At 39.3% G+C, this 14,110-nt stretch overlaps 1 protein-coding gene across 1 annotated transcript in view; it reads left to right on the forward strand.

Moving 5' to 3' along the window:
* LOC120522452 overlaps positions 1–14,110 on the forward strand; it is a 105,855-nt gene that overhangs the window by 54,425 nt on the left and 37,320 nt on the right. The window lies entirely within an intron of this gene.

Below are 14,110 nucleotides of genomic sequence, written 5' to 3' on the forward strand. Positions count from 1 at the left end.
ATCTAATGTTCCATGGAGATTATCTACTCAGTTAAAATGGTAACCTTCTCCTTTTCAAGTCTGTATTTCCCTATCTTGCAGTAGATCATGCTAGTTTATCACTGTTTATTTTTTTTTTTCTATTTCAGTTCAAGGTATTCAGCTCTTTGCTGTCAGGCCTGTTAAGTTAAAATTGCTTATTTCTTCACTAGGCTTATTTTTATTTAAATACTTAAAGCATAAACTGTCTGTCAAGCATAGCATTTGAAGAAAAACAGGCAATAAGTCATCATACAAAGATTTTAAAAACACTTTAAACTTTTACAAACTTCAGTACAATTGACAAATGACTACTCACAAAGAAAGTGATTAAGAAAGCTAATTGGACATTATGTTATGAAACACCCATGATATGTTGAGTACAAAACAAGTGTGGGTACCCCTAATGCTCATGAGGCCTCATTTTGTATAAAGAGTACAGTTTTGACTCCTTAATATTAACAAGTCATGACAGCACAAATACAAGTACAGAGGCAAGTGAGTAGACTGAGTACAAAACTTTAAATTCTCAGACTTTAAATGTTCAGATGACATGACAGATGTTTTAAGCTATGAAGAAAATTATTAGTAAAGTGCCAATTGCATTTTTAAAATGAACTCCAATCTAGATCACACACATATCAAAGTGAGTACAGGCTAAATTTCACACTAAACTTGAAAGCTTTTTTTCACACAATCAGACTGTTTTATCATGGAAGGGTCTGGTGATGGCCCTCTGCTGCTATTTACCTTTACACTTGCCCACCTGTCATGAAGATGCAGCTGCAATCTGCGGGCCCACATGTGGTCACTATCAGAGGGAACCAGGGTTCACTACACTGATGATCTTTTTTTGTGTAATCCTGTAGTTCCCACAACTTTGTGTTAATAGACCTCAGAGCAAGCAAAAAGTAGTTCCAAACTTTTATTCACTATGAATAAATGTAACATCTTAAATGTGACCAAAGCACCTAATGTGCCCAGATATCAGGTGGCTTTGTTAGTCTTTCATTTCAATTCTAAGCTGTTTGGGTTCAGCATGGTCTCTCAATAGATGATGATGGATGAGAAGACAGAGAGAGATGCCACGTTCCTGATGATCCCAATATTTATGTTGGTCTGGTGCTTCCTGACTGTACACATTGAACCAATGGGGGCATCATTATTCAGGAAACCTCTCCCTTCACACGTTCCAACCTTGTGCCTTTGAGCCAGTCCTAATCATGCATGACCTATATGCTTGAACCTTTTACCAATTAGTGTTCTGTTCATGGCCTTGAGTTGAGCAAATGTGTGTCTCTGACTTTGCAAGCTCCAGCCTCTGCTAAAGGTGTCAAGGCGTTAGTTGCCCATAAGTTCCTGTTGTGGCCAGTTCTGGCCAGTTGTGCAACAAGCAAAGCTAACAATTTTAAAGTACTGTATTTATTAACTGAACAGTTACAGTGGAATGTAGACTTCCAGTTGCCCACTGAAAAATAACAATTGCACAAAATCTCTAAACCTATATAGTAGATTAGAATGGTGGGAGGCAGCTAAAGCCATCCTTCAATCCAATTGACATGCTGACTTGAATTTCTTATGTTCTGTTCTGTGTATTGTATTGTATTGTATTGCACCCCTACTTTTGACACCCACTGCACACCCAACCTACCTGGAAAGGAGTCTCTCTTTGAACTGCCTTTCTGAAGGTTTCTTCCATTTTGCCCTCCAAGGGTTTTTTGGTAGTTTTTCCTTATCTTCTTAGAGAGTCAAGGCTGGGGGGCTGTCAAGAGGCAGGGCCTGTTAAAGCCTATTGCGGCACTTCTTGTGTGATTTTTGGGCTTTACAAAAATAAATTGTATATGTAATTTCTGTGTACTCATGTTGAGCCAAACATAGTGTTTGTGTGATTTCTGGTGTAAACTTAAATAATTACAGCATTTGCAATTAAAACTTTATTTTTGGTTGCCACTATGGAATCACGCAGCATATTTTTATAACTTCATTCTGTTTAGAATAGATTTTGCTATATTTTCTTCTGCATATGAACAAGCCTGACACATTTCTGGTTTAAGCACTAGCAGCTGTTATGGTGTGACAGTCTACAGAGGGGACTGGGCAGTCTCATGGTCTGGAATCCCTACAGATTGTATTTTTTCTCCAGCCGTCTGGAGTTTTTTTTTTTTGTTTTTTCTGTCCCCCCTGGCCATTGGACCTTACTCTTATTCTATGTTAATTAATGTTGACTTATTTTATTTTTCTTACTGTGTCTTTTATTTTTCTATTCTTCATTATGTAAAGCACTTTGAGCTACTGTTTGTATGAAAATGTGCTATAGAAATAAATGTTGTTGTTGTACAGGTGAGGGGACGCTGGCGACGCAAGTTGCTGCCGCTCCTCCCTGTTAACAACACTTTTCAAAATTCGCCTTTAATTCTATACTTTCTCACGCTTCTTGTATTTCTTTTATTGTACGTATAGTTTGTGGATACAGCCGACTTGAATTGCATGGATTTGGCTTAATATTTACAGATTTTATGGACTCTACTTTGACTGGGAACAGCTGAGTCTGTGGATCGCGGGACGAAACCTATCGAACATTTCTTTGTACCTGGCATATATGACCTCGGGATGATCTGTCTCCATGATTATATTCGCTATGCTGATCTGATTCATTTTATAGTACTCTACGACTGGGATCTGATCTGATGCTCATACTAATATGGCTTATGGCTCCGGGGCAATCACGCATGAAATTACCAAGTGTTTCTGTTTGTGGCTGTGTATTGGAACCTCCAAATCCTGCTACCTCCTCCTGCTATGCTATCTGCTGCTTTGATAGCGCCGTTCATCTAATCTACGCTGCCACACCCGCCTGTCCTACGGTTCCGCTGTGCTGTGCTGCTTCTCCACTGCTTTTCAGATAAGTATTGCCAAGTATCATGCTAAAATACTCTCATGACAAACTCCTTCTTATTAAACAGTTTGTCCAGAGCAAATGGTCTGATTGGAACATCCTAAAAGACGCTGGTATTTTGCAGCGCCCGAAATATATACATCCGGGTCAGGTCGCCACACCGGGTGCGAATGAAAAGACAACCGGCAGCATTTGCTCAGGAATAAGCCTTCCTTCTCATGGCCCTGGAAATACAAGTGTCAGTGTGCCAAATTTACATTGTGTGGAAATAAACCCTGATCACGGCTCTGTGCAAAAAGAAGCCTCATTAACTAATATTGCTCTGTTTAACTCGAGATCTCTTAATGGCAAAGCATTGGTGCTGTCAGAACTCATCACTGACACCAAACTTGATATACTGTGTCTAACGGAGACTTGGCAAAAACCAAACGAATTGACGTCTCTCACGGAGGCGACTCCACCTGGTTTCACTTTCCATACAGAACCTCGCAGCTCTAGACAAGGAGGTGGGCTAGCGGTAATTATCAGAGCAGACTTAAATATCAAACGAATCCCAATTGACTGTCCACTGTCTTTTGAGTGCCTGGCTCTTAAACTAATAACGGAAACAGGTCCTGTCTCACTCATTGTTCTTTATCGTCCCCCAAAATACAATGCATCCTTCTTATCTGATCTGATTGAACTTTTAACCCACCTAAGCTCTTACTCTCAGAGAATTATCCTTCTTGGTGATTTCAACATCCATATTGACATCCCCACATCTAAACTGAGAAATTAATTCCTATCCTTACTGGACTGTTTTGACTTGACACAACATGTTGATTTTCCCACCCACTCTGGTGGTCATATATTGGATCTGATCTGCACTTCTGGACTATCTGTTGCCAATATTTACAGCACTGATTTGGGACTCTCTGACCATAAAGCAGTATTTTTTACTGTCTCACTGCCTTTACCTCCTCTTACCTGTAAATGACAAATTTCTTACAGAAACCTTAAAAATATCTGTCCCTCTATCCTTTCTGGATCCATTTCTGATCTTTTACTGTCTGCACCTATTCCGTCAACACTAGATAGTCTTGTTGACTACTATAACTCAGCCCTTCATTCAGCATTAGATAAAACAGCTCCTTTAAAACATAAGGAGGTTTCCTTTAAACGTTCAGCTCCTTGGTATAACTCAGAATTGCGATCTATGAAAGCAGCTGGCTGGCCTTGAGAGAATGTCACGTAAGACTGGCCTCACGTGCACATCCAGGCTTTCTCTGACCACCAAAGAGCTTACAGAGAAGCACTAACTGCTGCTAAGAACACCCACTATGGCAGAATAATAGAAAGTGGCCACAATAACCCAAGGGTTTTGTTTTCTGTAGTTAATAAACTACTCGAACCTGCATCTGGCCCAACTACCTCTTCTACTGAAGTCTGTGAGGATTCCTCCACTTTTTCCGTAACAAAATTAAAGATCTAAATAATTCAACTAACATAAATACATCATCTGTTTATATCTCTCCCTGTTTTCCCACTCCATCCAGCTCCTTCTCTAAGTTCTCACCAGTCACATCTGCTTTGTAAGATGAGGCCAACTACTTTGTACTGGACCCATCCCAGCACACTACTTAAATCCTGCCTTCATGCCATAATCCCGACTGTTACAACAATAATAAACTCATCCCTTGACACTGGCTCTGTGCGCTCACTTTTAAAATCGCTTCTGTAACCCCAATGTTAAAAAAGTCTGGTCTTGATGCTGACAATCTTAACAATTTCCGCCTATTTCCCACTTACCTTTCCTGTCAAAAGCTCTTGAGCGTGTTGTAGCTTCCCAGCTCACCAATTACTTAACGTCTAATAATTTGATGGAACCCTTTCAGTCTGGTTTCAGGGTGCAGCACAGCTGTGAAACTGCTCTGCTATGGGTAACCAACGATCTGCTTATGGCAGCAGACTCTGGACAAACCAGCATATTAATTCTATTAGACCTCAGTGCAGCATTTGACACTGTCAGACATGACATTCTACTGTCTAGAATGGAGAACATGCTGGGTATCTCTGGCACTGCCCTCCAGTGGTTCAAGTCCTATCTGACTGATAGGCAAGAGTTTGTTAGTCTTGGCAACAGCAGATCCAGCTCGGCACCAGTCACACAAGGAGTTCCTCAGGGCTCTGTCCTCGGCCCTCTTCTCTTCTGTATTTATATGCTTACCCTTGGCCATATTATTCGTAGCTATGGACTAGGTTATCATTTTTATGCAGATGATACTCATCTCTACTTCAATGTTAAAAGTGGAACTTCATCAGAGCTTTCTCAGCTCACAACCTGCCTTAGTGAAATTAAAACCTGGATGGAGCAGAACTCTTTAAAATTAAACTGCAACAAAACTGAACTCCTGCAAATTGGGACTAAAATGCAACTTAATAAAATGAGCTCCTTCCCAGTCCATCTTGGCGGTGATCTCATCAGACCTGCCTCTACTGCAAAGAATCTTGGTGTCATTTTGATTCCTCCCTTTCTTATTCCGCCCACATAAATCACATTAAGAAACTTTCTTACTTTCACCTCCATAACATATCCGTGTTCGCTCCTTCCTCTCCTTTTCTAATGCTGAGAAACTTGTCCATGCTTTTATCACATCCCGCATAGATTATTGTAACTCGCTGCTGGCAGGTGCCCCTTCTAATCTTATATCACAGCTCCAGCTTATTCAAAACTCAGCTGCAAGAGTCCTTACACGAACCAGCAGCAGCGAGCACATCACACCCATCCTGCTCCATCTTCACTGGCTCCCTGTGTCTTACAGAATCGAATATAAAATCCTACTAATAACCTACAAAGCCTTAAATAACCTCGCCAAACTACATCAGTGACCTTCTCCATCACTATGTGCCTCCGCCCACTAAGGTCCTCTGATTCTGGCAATCTTGTTGTGCCCCACACTAATCTTCACTCCATGGGTGACAGGGCCTTCAGCTGTATAGCGAGTGCCCAGACTCTGGAATGACCTACCGAAATTAATCAGGTCAGCTGACTCCATGAATTCTTTTAAAACTCACCTGTTCAGGAAGGCTTTTAGCTCTACTTGACTTTATTACCCTTCTCTCAGTTTACCTCCATGTCAAGATGCTCATGTAACCTGTGTGTGTGCGAGACCATCAATTATGTTGTCTGTTAGGCTTTCTCTGAATTTACTGTCTTAATCTTCTTTATTTATTTATTTGCTTTGTACATGCTATATACTGTATACCCTGCCATTCTTTCTTATATTCTGTAAGTGCCTTGAGCATGGGAAAGGGCTACATAAATAAAATGTATTATTATTATTATTATTATTATTATTATTATTATTAAAGAAATATTTAACCAGCACTTTTGCCATTAATAGCATTTTGTCTTGGTAGAATAATATATTACTCTTTCCCTTTTGTATTATTAATATGTAGCCTTTGTCAGAATGCCTCAGATATCACAGAATTAACCACTGTATATAAGGTATTATAGTATATAACTTTTTCCCACCTTCCCTTCTATATCTATAACCTAAGGCAATTAGGTGTAGTAAAAGACAAGCAGGAGTTAAATTACAAGTTACACAATGTATTATTGGTAATGTTAATAAATAATAACAATATGCAAAAGTACATTTGAATATTGACAACCATACAACCTGATTAAATGGTGATGTGTAGTTTCAGGCAGCACACAGACTTGTTAGGTCCTTAAAATGTCTCTAGTTCATTTGTGGTCAGCTTTCAGTCACATATGGCCTCCGAGCTGTGCTCTCCATTGTTTTGTCCTTTCAGTTCATCAGTTTGATAAGAGATGCTCCTTCATCAGATGTTAGTAGGAGAGAGAGAGTGTGAGGGAGTGGGCAAATTTATAGATGTTCTGTCCAACCCCTCGAGCCAATAGGGCATTGTGACACTTAAAGGCTTCTGATACAAGCCAATTCCAAACAGCCATAGTTCAGACCAACGTGGGATAGAACACCTTCATACCTGCCATCCCCCAAGACCATTTGTTGAGGTAAAGCTTGGCAGTTAGGCAGCCTGGCTTTGTGTGGGGATGAGAGAAAGACTAGCAGAGAAACATTTGTTTCAAGCACTTCCCCAACTCTGTCGTAAAATTCACTTTACTGACTTAGTTTTGCCTAAATTATAAATAAACAAATACAAAAATGTATCAAGTTATATGCAAAATCTCACATCATAACAAATAGTAAATCAGTTAAATATTTATCAGACAGGAGAGAAAGAATGGGTATTAAATGAGACTGAGAGAGACAGATGCACTGATGTGCTGACAGAACAGAAGCCTCAGAGAGTTTTTGCATTCTGAGGTGTTAGAATTACTTTAAAAATACATTTTGCTCCTGAAAACTTTGTGTTTTGTTGCTGCCAAGGAGCCATGTAGGAATTTTTAAAGGTTTTCCATTTAGAAGGACTTTTAGCTTTCTATGCCAGCACAGGAGCAAAAGCAGCTGAGTGTTTGGGAGGAACTTTGGAAGAGTTACTTGTACTTGTTACTTGTTCTTGCTCTTGTTATTTGGATTCAAACTAGCTTCAGCGCGGCAGGGAAGTAAGCAGTAGTAGGGGAACTGGCTTTCTGTATGGAAATAACAGGTATTGTAGCAACAAATAGTTATAAGTAACAAAAATAAGTATGCTCTAGTTTTAAGGCTGACTTCAAAATGATAAAGAGGTGAGCTCAGCAGAATGTAGGTAGGGGGCTAGCATTAAGATATTGATCAAGCACAAGTGGCTGTAGGAGCAGACAAGACAGTAAGAAATGAATGAGCAGCGGATATTCAGTAAGCAAGTTTTTCTTAGTAATAATGAAGGAAGAAGTGTGTAGAAATGTACTACAATGAACAGTTCTTAGTAGTCAGGAAAGTAGAACAGTAAAGAGGATGTCAGCATAATGGGTCTGTAATACTAAGGAATACAAACAGTGTGAGTGGAGATCTTTTAGTTAAGAAACGAGAGGAGTGTAAAGCTAGGAGAACAGAGATATAAAAATACACAGAAGGACAAACAGCAGGCAGTCAAGATTACAGGAGCTTCAGGGGCTAGAAGAAGTAAAAAGAACTGTAGTTATTTTATCTAATTTTTAGCTTTAATTTTTTGTTCTACCATTTAAGTTCAATCATTTCATTTTAATAATAATAAAAGTTGAGCAGTTTTAGTAATCCAAAGTCCTTTTAATAATGAGGCCAGTGCAATGCAAGTCCTGTTGGATGTTGGACTTTTAGATGATGGTTTGGAAGAGCCAGTTGTCTATGAGGGGTTACATCTGCAGGAGATGCCAGCTAATCCAGCACCTCGAGCTCAGGGTTGTTGAACTGACCTGCGTTTTAATAGAGAATTGGCGGACTTGGCCCAGGTGTCCTTTAGAGAGATAGTGTGCACCCCAAAGTGGCGGGAGGAGATTTCAGACCGGCAGGTAGGAATAGGTAGGTCCACGGTCACAAGGCGTAAGGTAAAGGGTGCACACTGTCCGGGGCATCAACCCCAGAATTAGAAGTGTCAAACCGTTATCATGTTCTTGCGGAGCTGAGAATCACCAAAAAAAGCATTAATAAAACTATAACAAATAAGACAAGTCAGTTGGAGTTGTCTGTAACTGAGCATAATTTTATTACAGCAATAACAGAAACCTGGCTAAATAACAAAGATGGGGATGAGTGTAACATAGCGGGATACACATTTTTAGGAAGGATAGACAGAACAGAAAAGGAGGTGGGGTTGCTGTTTATGCCAAACAGGGTTTAAATGGCAGTCATCTTCAGTTGGATGATGAGCCCCATCTTAGTGAGGGACGTGTGGCTTCGCCTGGAAAATATTAGGAAAAGAGGTCTTATTGTAGGAGTGTGTTATAGACCACCCAATTCAGACAGTAATTTCAACACACATCTTTAGTAATATCAAAAGGCAAGTTTACAGGGGATATTATAGTCATGGGGACTTTAATTAGCCAAATATTAACTAGGATAACCCTTCAAATAGTGGAGCACAAGAACAGGAGTTTTAGAAGTAATCAGTGACTGTTTTAACACACCATCACGAAGGATGCATGTCTAGATTTAGTAATTTGTTATAATCAGGATAGAATTGAGGGTGAAGAGGTTATTGGACCACTACGGTTATGTGACCATAATAAAAAACACTTCTCTGTGTTTAGGAAGTGTGTGGATGCAAAGGCCAAAACTGTTAAGTTCAACTTTGGCAAGGCAAATTTTGAGCAGATGCAGAAAAGTCTAAGGAGGGTGGACTGCGATAAGCTTTTAACTGTGGAGACAGTCGAGGAGCAGTGGAACAGGTTTAAAAATGTAATGCAGGACAGATACAGACCTACATGTGGAATTAATAGGAAATAAAAAACTCCACGGTGGATTAATAAAGAGTTGAAAAAGAAGCTGCAAAGGTAAAATCAGACAATTAAGTCATATAAGACTAATGACTCCAATGTGAATCGTAGGGCATATAATAATAATAATTCTTTGCATTAATATGGCGCTTTTCTCACTACTCAAAGCACTCAGCAATTGCAGGTTAAGGGCTTTGCTCAAGGGCCAACAGAGCAGAGTCACTATTGGCATTTATGGGATTGAACCAGCAACCTTCCGATTGCCAGTGCAGTTCCCTAGCCTCGAGCCACCACTCTGCCAGTCATATTTCCATATGAGAACATGAGGGTACCCATTAACAAAAAATTAGGGAGGCTAAAAGGCAGTTATAGAGGAATATAGCAGATAAGGCAATGGACAACCCTAAGAGATTCTTTCATTATTTTAGTAGTAAAAGAACAGACAAGGAGGAGGTGAAGTTCATCAGGAATAGTAAAGGTGAATTAAAAAATACAGACAGTGAAATAGCGGATGCTTGAAATTTGCATTTTTCTGAGTTCTTCACAAGTGAGCAAGTGGATAACCTCAGAGTCAGTAACAGGGACTACTAAGGAGGTACTGAGGGATTGGAAATTGTAGAGGGAGAAGTGCTGCTCAGATTAAATAACGTGAAATCAAACAAATCACCAGGACCAGAATGTAGGCTTGGGCAGATTTGTGGCAGGTGAAACTGAATATCAGTAAATGTAAAGCAGTACATGTAAGTACACCTTATGAGAAGGATTTAGGAGTCATAGTGGACTCTAAGCTATCAAATTCCCAACAGTGTTCAGAAGCCATTAAGAAGGTTAACAGAATGTCAGGTTATATAACACCTTGATGTGTGGAGTACAAGTCACAGGAGGTTCTGCTCAGCCTTTATAACACACTGGTGAGGCCTCATCTGAAGTACTGTGTGCAGCTTTGGTCTCCAGGCTACAAAAGGACATAACAGCACAAGAGACGATCAGAGAAGAGCGACTAGGCTGATTCCAGGTCTACACGGGTTGAATTATGAGGAAAGATTAAAAGAGCTGAGCCTTTACAGTTTAAGCAAAGAAGATTAAGAGGTGACCTGATTGAAGTGTTTAAAATTATGAAGGGAATTAGTACAGTGGATCAAGACGGTGACTTTAAAATGAGTTCATCAAGAATACAGTTGGAAAGTTATTAAGGGTACATTTGGTACAAACATTAGGGTGTTTTCTTCACACAGAGAACCACAGACATATGGAATAAGCTACCAAGTAGTGTGGTAAACAGTAGAACTTTAGGGACCTTCAAAACATGACTTAATGATGATGTTATTTTGGAGAATTAAGTGGATAGGATTGGTGAGCTTTGTTGGGCTGAATTGTCTGTTCTTGTTTAGAAATTTAGTGATTTTAATACTGTAATATGTCTGGCTTTGAAGATGAAGATTCATTTAACATAATCATTGAACCATTTTGTAAGGACCTACAACTGATTGAAAAAAGAGAAAAGAAAAGGAGACAAATGGATAAAAATAATCAGCCTGAAGGTACAGTAAGACTGCAGAGAACACTGTGGAAACTGTCAAATCTCCACCAGCAAGGGCCCCTGCAGAAACAGTGGAAGATGAAATGTATTCCCATGGCACAAAAACTATAATGCGACAATTTAGACTAAAATGTATTATTTCCAGGTGGCATGGTGGCACAGTGGTAGTGCTGCCACCTTGCAGTTAGGAGACCTGGGTTCACTTCCTGGGTCCTCCCTGCTTGGAGTTTGCATGTTCTCCCCGTGTCTGCGTGGGTTTCCTCCCACAGTCCAAAGACATGCAGGTAAGGTGTCGCCTGGTGTGTGTGCACGCCCTGCGATGGGCTGGCGCCCTGCCGGGGTTTGTTTCCTGCCTTGCACCCTGTGTTGGCTGGGATTCACTCAGTAGACCCCCATGACCCTGTAGTTAGGATATAGTGGGTTGGATAATGACTGACTGACTGTATTATTTCCAGTTTCTTTTGTTCACACATGCATGCCTGAGAAACATGCGAGGCATGTTTGCTAAATCAAAACTTTCTCACTTCAAAATAGATGTGCTCCGTAAGTTGAAAGCTTTTGTTTTATGTTTGGACTTGTGCCTCTTGAACCACATTTTAAAGTGCAAGAATTGGCATGTTATTTTTAAAATTAATATAAAAAGCATTACTTTAGAACACAATTTCTTATAGAAAATTAATATATATCACAATTGTGAAAAAATAACATTCATTTGAAAAATACCAAACTTATCCTTTAAGTGTTTTTGTTCTAGCTCTGATATTTTTCAGTACCTGCCTGATAACTGATAACACATCAGGAACTCTGCCGTTCAGTATTAAACATTCAGTATTACTATTAGTAAAGTTGGAAAGTAAAGAATGGGTGGTGACAGAATAGCCAGTGAGCTTTTCCCTAGTTTTGTTGGAACTGGTCCTAGGAACAGCTATGAGGATTCATTTTAGAAATTAAAGTTATGACTTCCTGTTATGAAGTTAAAATTACTCTGTGTGCAATGAGAAACAGGGGTTGACAATGTAATATTTAGATTGCAAGATTACATCTGGGATCTTATATTGTCAGTTTTATGATTTATATTAGAAATAATCATGTTATCAATTGATGTCTTAAACAATACAAAAGGATTATTACTATTGTTATGTATTAATCTAGAATAGCAGTCTGAGTGAGCCATATGCTTTTTTTATCTTTTAACACTGGATGTTCATGCTTGTAGCTTTATTGCTCCCCATTTCTGCTCTTATTTTCAGAATTCTAATATCACATTGCAAGTGCTCTCATTAACCCAGTTGAGTTCCCAGCTGCTCTAATCACTTTTTTTTTGAGTGGTGTTCAATCACAATTTCTCACATCTCTCAGTAAGTAACATAACAGTCAGATTGAATGAAATTACATGTGATAACCAGGCAATAATAAATACAAAGATGTTAAAATTAAATTTGCACTCAAGGATGTCCATCTTCCCAAGGAAACAAAAAAATAAACCTCAGATTGTTACTGTCTCTTGTGAATTGGAACAGTTCAGGGGCCTCATGTATAAATGGTAGGTATGCACAGAAATGTTGCGTATAAACGCTTTCCTTGCTCAAATCACGATGTATAAAACCTAAACTTGGTGTAAAGCCACGCACATTTCCATGGTAGCTCATACCCTGATGTTGTGCAAGTTCTGCGCTCCGTTTTGCAGACTGGCGGCACCCAGCGTCGAAGCAGTGCTACTGTTCCTGTGTGGTTTCCCTTTCTTGTTTTACATCCACATCCCTGACGCAGCTTTATCATATACACTGAAATTAACCACATATTGTTTATTAGTTTAATACAGCTGATTGTAATTAACTTGTAACAATATAATGGTCCACAGAATTGGAAACTATACAAATACCAAAGCTGCTTTCGCGTTGTTCCTCTCACTGTACCTTCTTCTTCTTTCAGCTCCTCCCGTTAGGAGTTGCCACAGCGGATCATCTTTTTCCATATTCCTCTCACTGCACCACTCGGAGTATTTATATCGCTGTATCTGAGTGTGAATCACAGCAGCAGCTGATCGGAAAGAGAATTATCGGTATACAGCTTTAAGGACACGCTACCTCAGCCACTGCAAAATGTTTTAAAACCTTTCCTGTATGGACCTCGGTTCAAAACAGTTTAATCCAAGAACTCTAAACGCACTCAATCAGTCCATGAAGTGCTCTTTGTAGAACTGTTAGGACTTATTAGTACAATCACCTCACTGTAAACTTGTGATACAGTTATAATATTACACAACCTGAGCCACTTCATAAAGAGCGTATTTACATTTACATATTTATATTTATTTTAAAGATGAAATGCAGCAAAATATGTTTATTACATTATACAGATAAAACTTTAACTTTAACTACACAGTGCCGCAGTGCTAGTGAGGAGCTGGAGCTTCGTTAACGGATAGTTCCTGCCTTGCGCGGTATTCTTGCTGTGGCTGGTGCGACACTGGAAGGATAGATGGATAGAATAATGAAACACGCACTACGAAGATATTTCAATGTTCCTTAAAAGTTTTGAAGAATCGGCGTTCTAAGCTTACAGATGGCTTAACGTCTATTACAGAGCTGATTGGGTATTTGGAGAAAGAAAAGCAAGGACAGGAATTGAGTTAGTACGTTTGAATGAGGCAGTACTGTTACAATAAAGTATTTCATTGAAGGTCGCACGGTGCAGCAAGCATCATGTGTGAGGCAGGAACAACCACTGCGCCACCGTGTTCCCAGGTTTAATAACATGGTTTAACTCCTATAATCATGAAAATGATATCACGTATACATCTCAGTATTTGAATTATTCAGAGAGCTGTAATATCACAAATGTAATGTATTCTGTTTCCTGTTGGAGGAAGAGAAAGCCTGTTTAAGAAGCACATCAGAAGATCAGAAACATTTTGTGTGACAACCATGCAAAAGAATAAGAAATCAGGAAGGGGCAAATAGTTTTCACACCACTGTAACTTTCAACTCTCACTTTTTTCTCTTGACTTACTTTCAAAGCCACTCTTCATTTTTCTTTATGAGAAAACAAGTCACTTGAAAACCATGTCTACTAGAACACAACAAGTAACATTCCAGTCTCTCTCCTCCTAGCTTTTATCCTACATTTGTGCAGGGTCAGCTGTTGAACAGGTGAATCTCTATTTATTTCAATCAAAGGCATCTTCAGGAACAACATCAAACATTCCAGGGCTGTAGGTTAATCTTCATTCTTGAAAGGTGTTTTACTTATTAGTTAATACTACTTGTTTTGTCACATTCATAAAACATCT

The sequence above is a fragment of the Polypterus senegalus genome, unplaced genomic scaffold (genome assembly GCF_016835505.1).
Source record: "Polypterus senegalus isolate Bchr_013 unplaced genomic scaffold, ASM1683550v1 scaffold_5094, whole genome shotgun sequence".
Lineage (NCBI taxonomy): Eukaryota > Metazoa > Chordata > Cladistia > Polypteriformes > Polypteridae > Polypterus > Polypterus senegalus.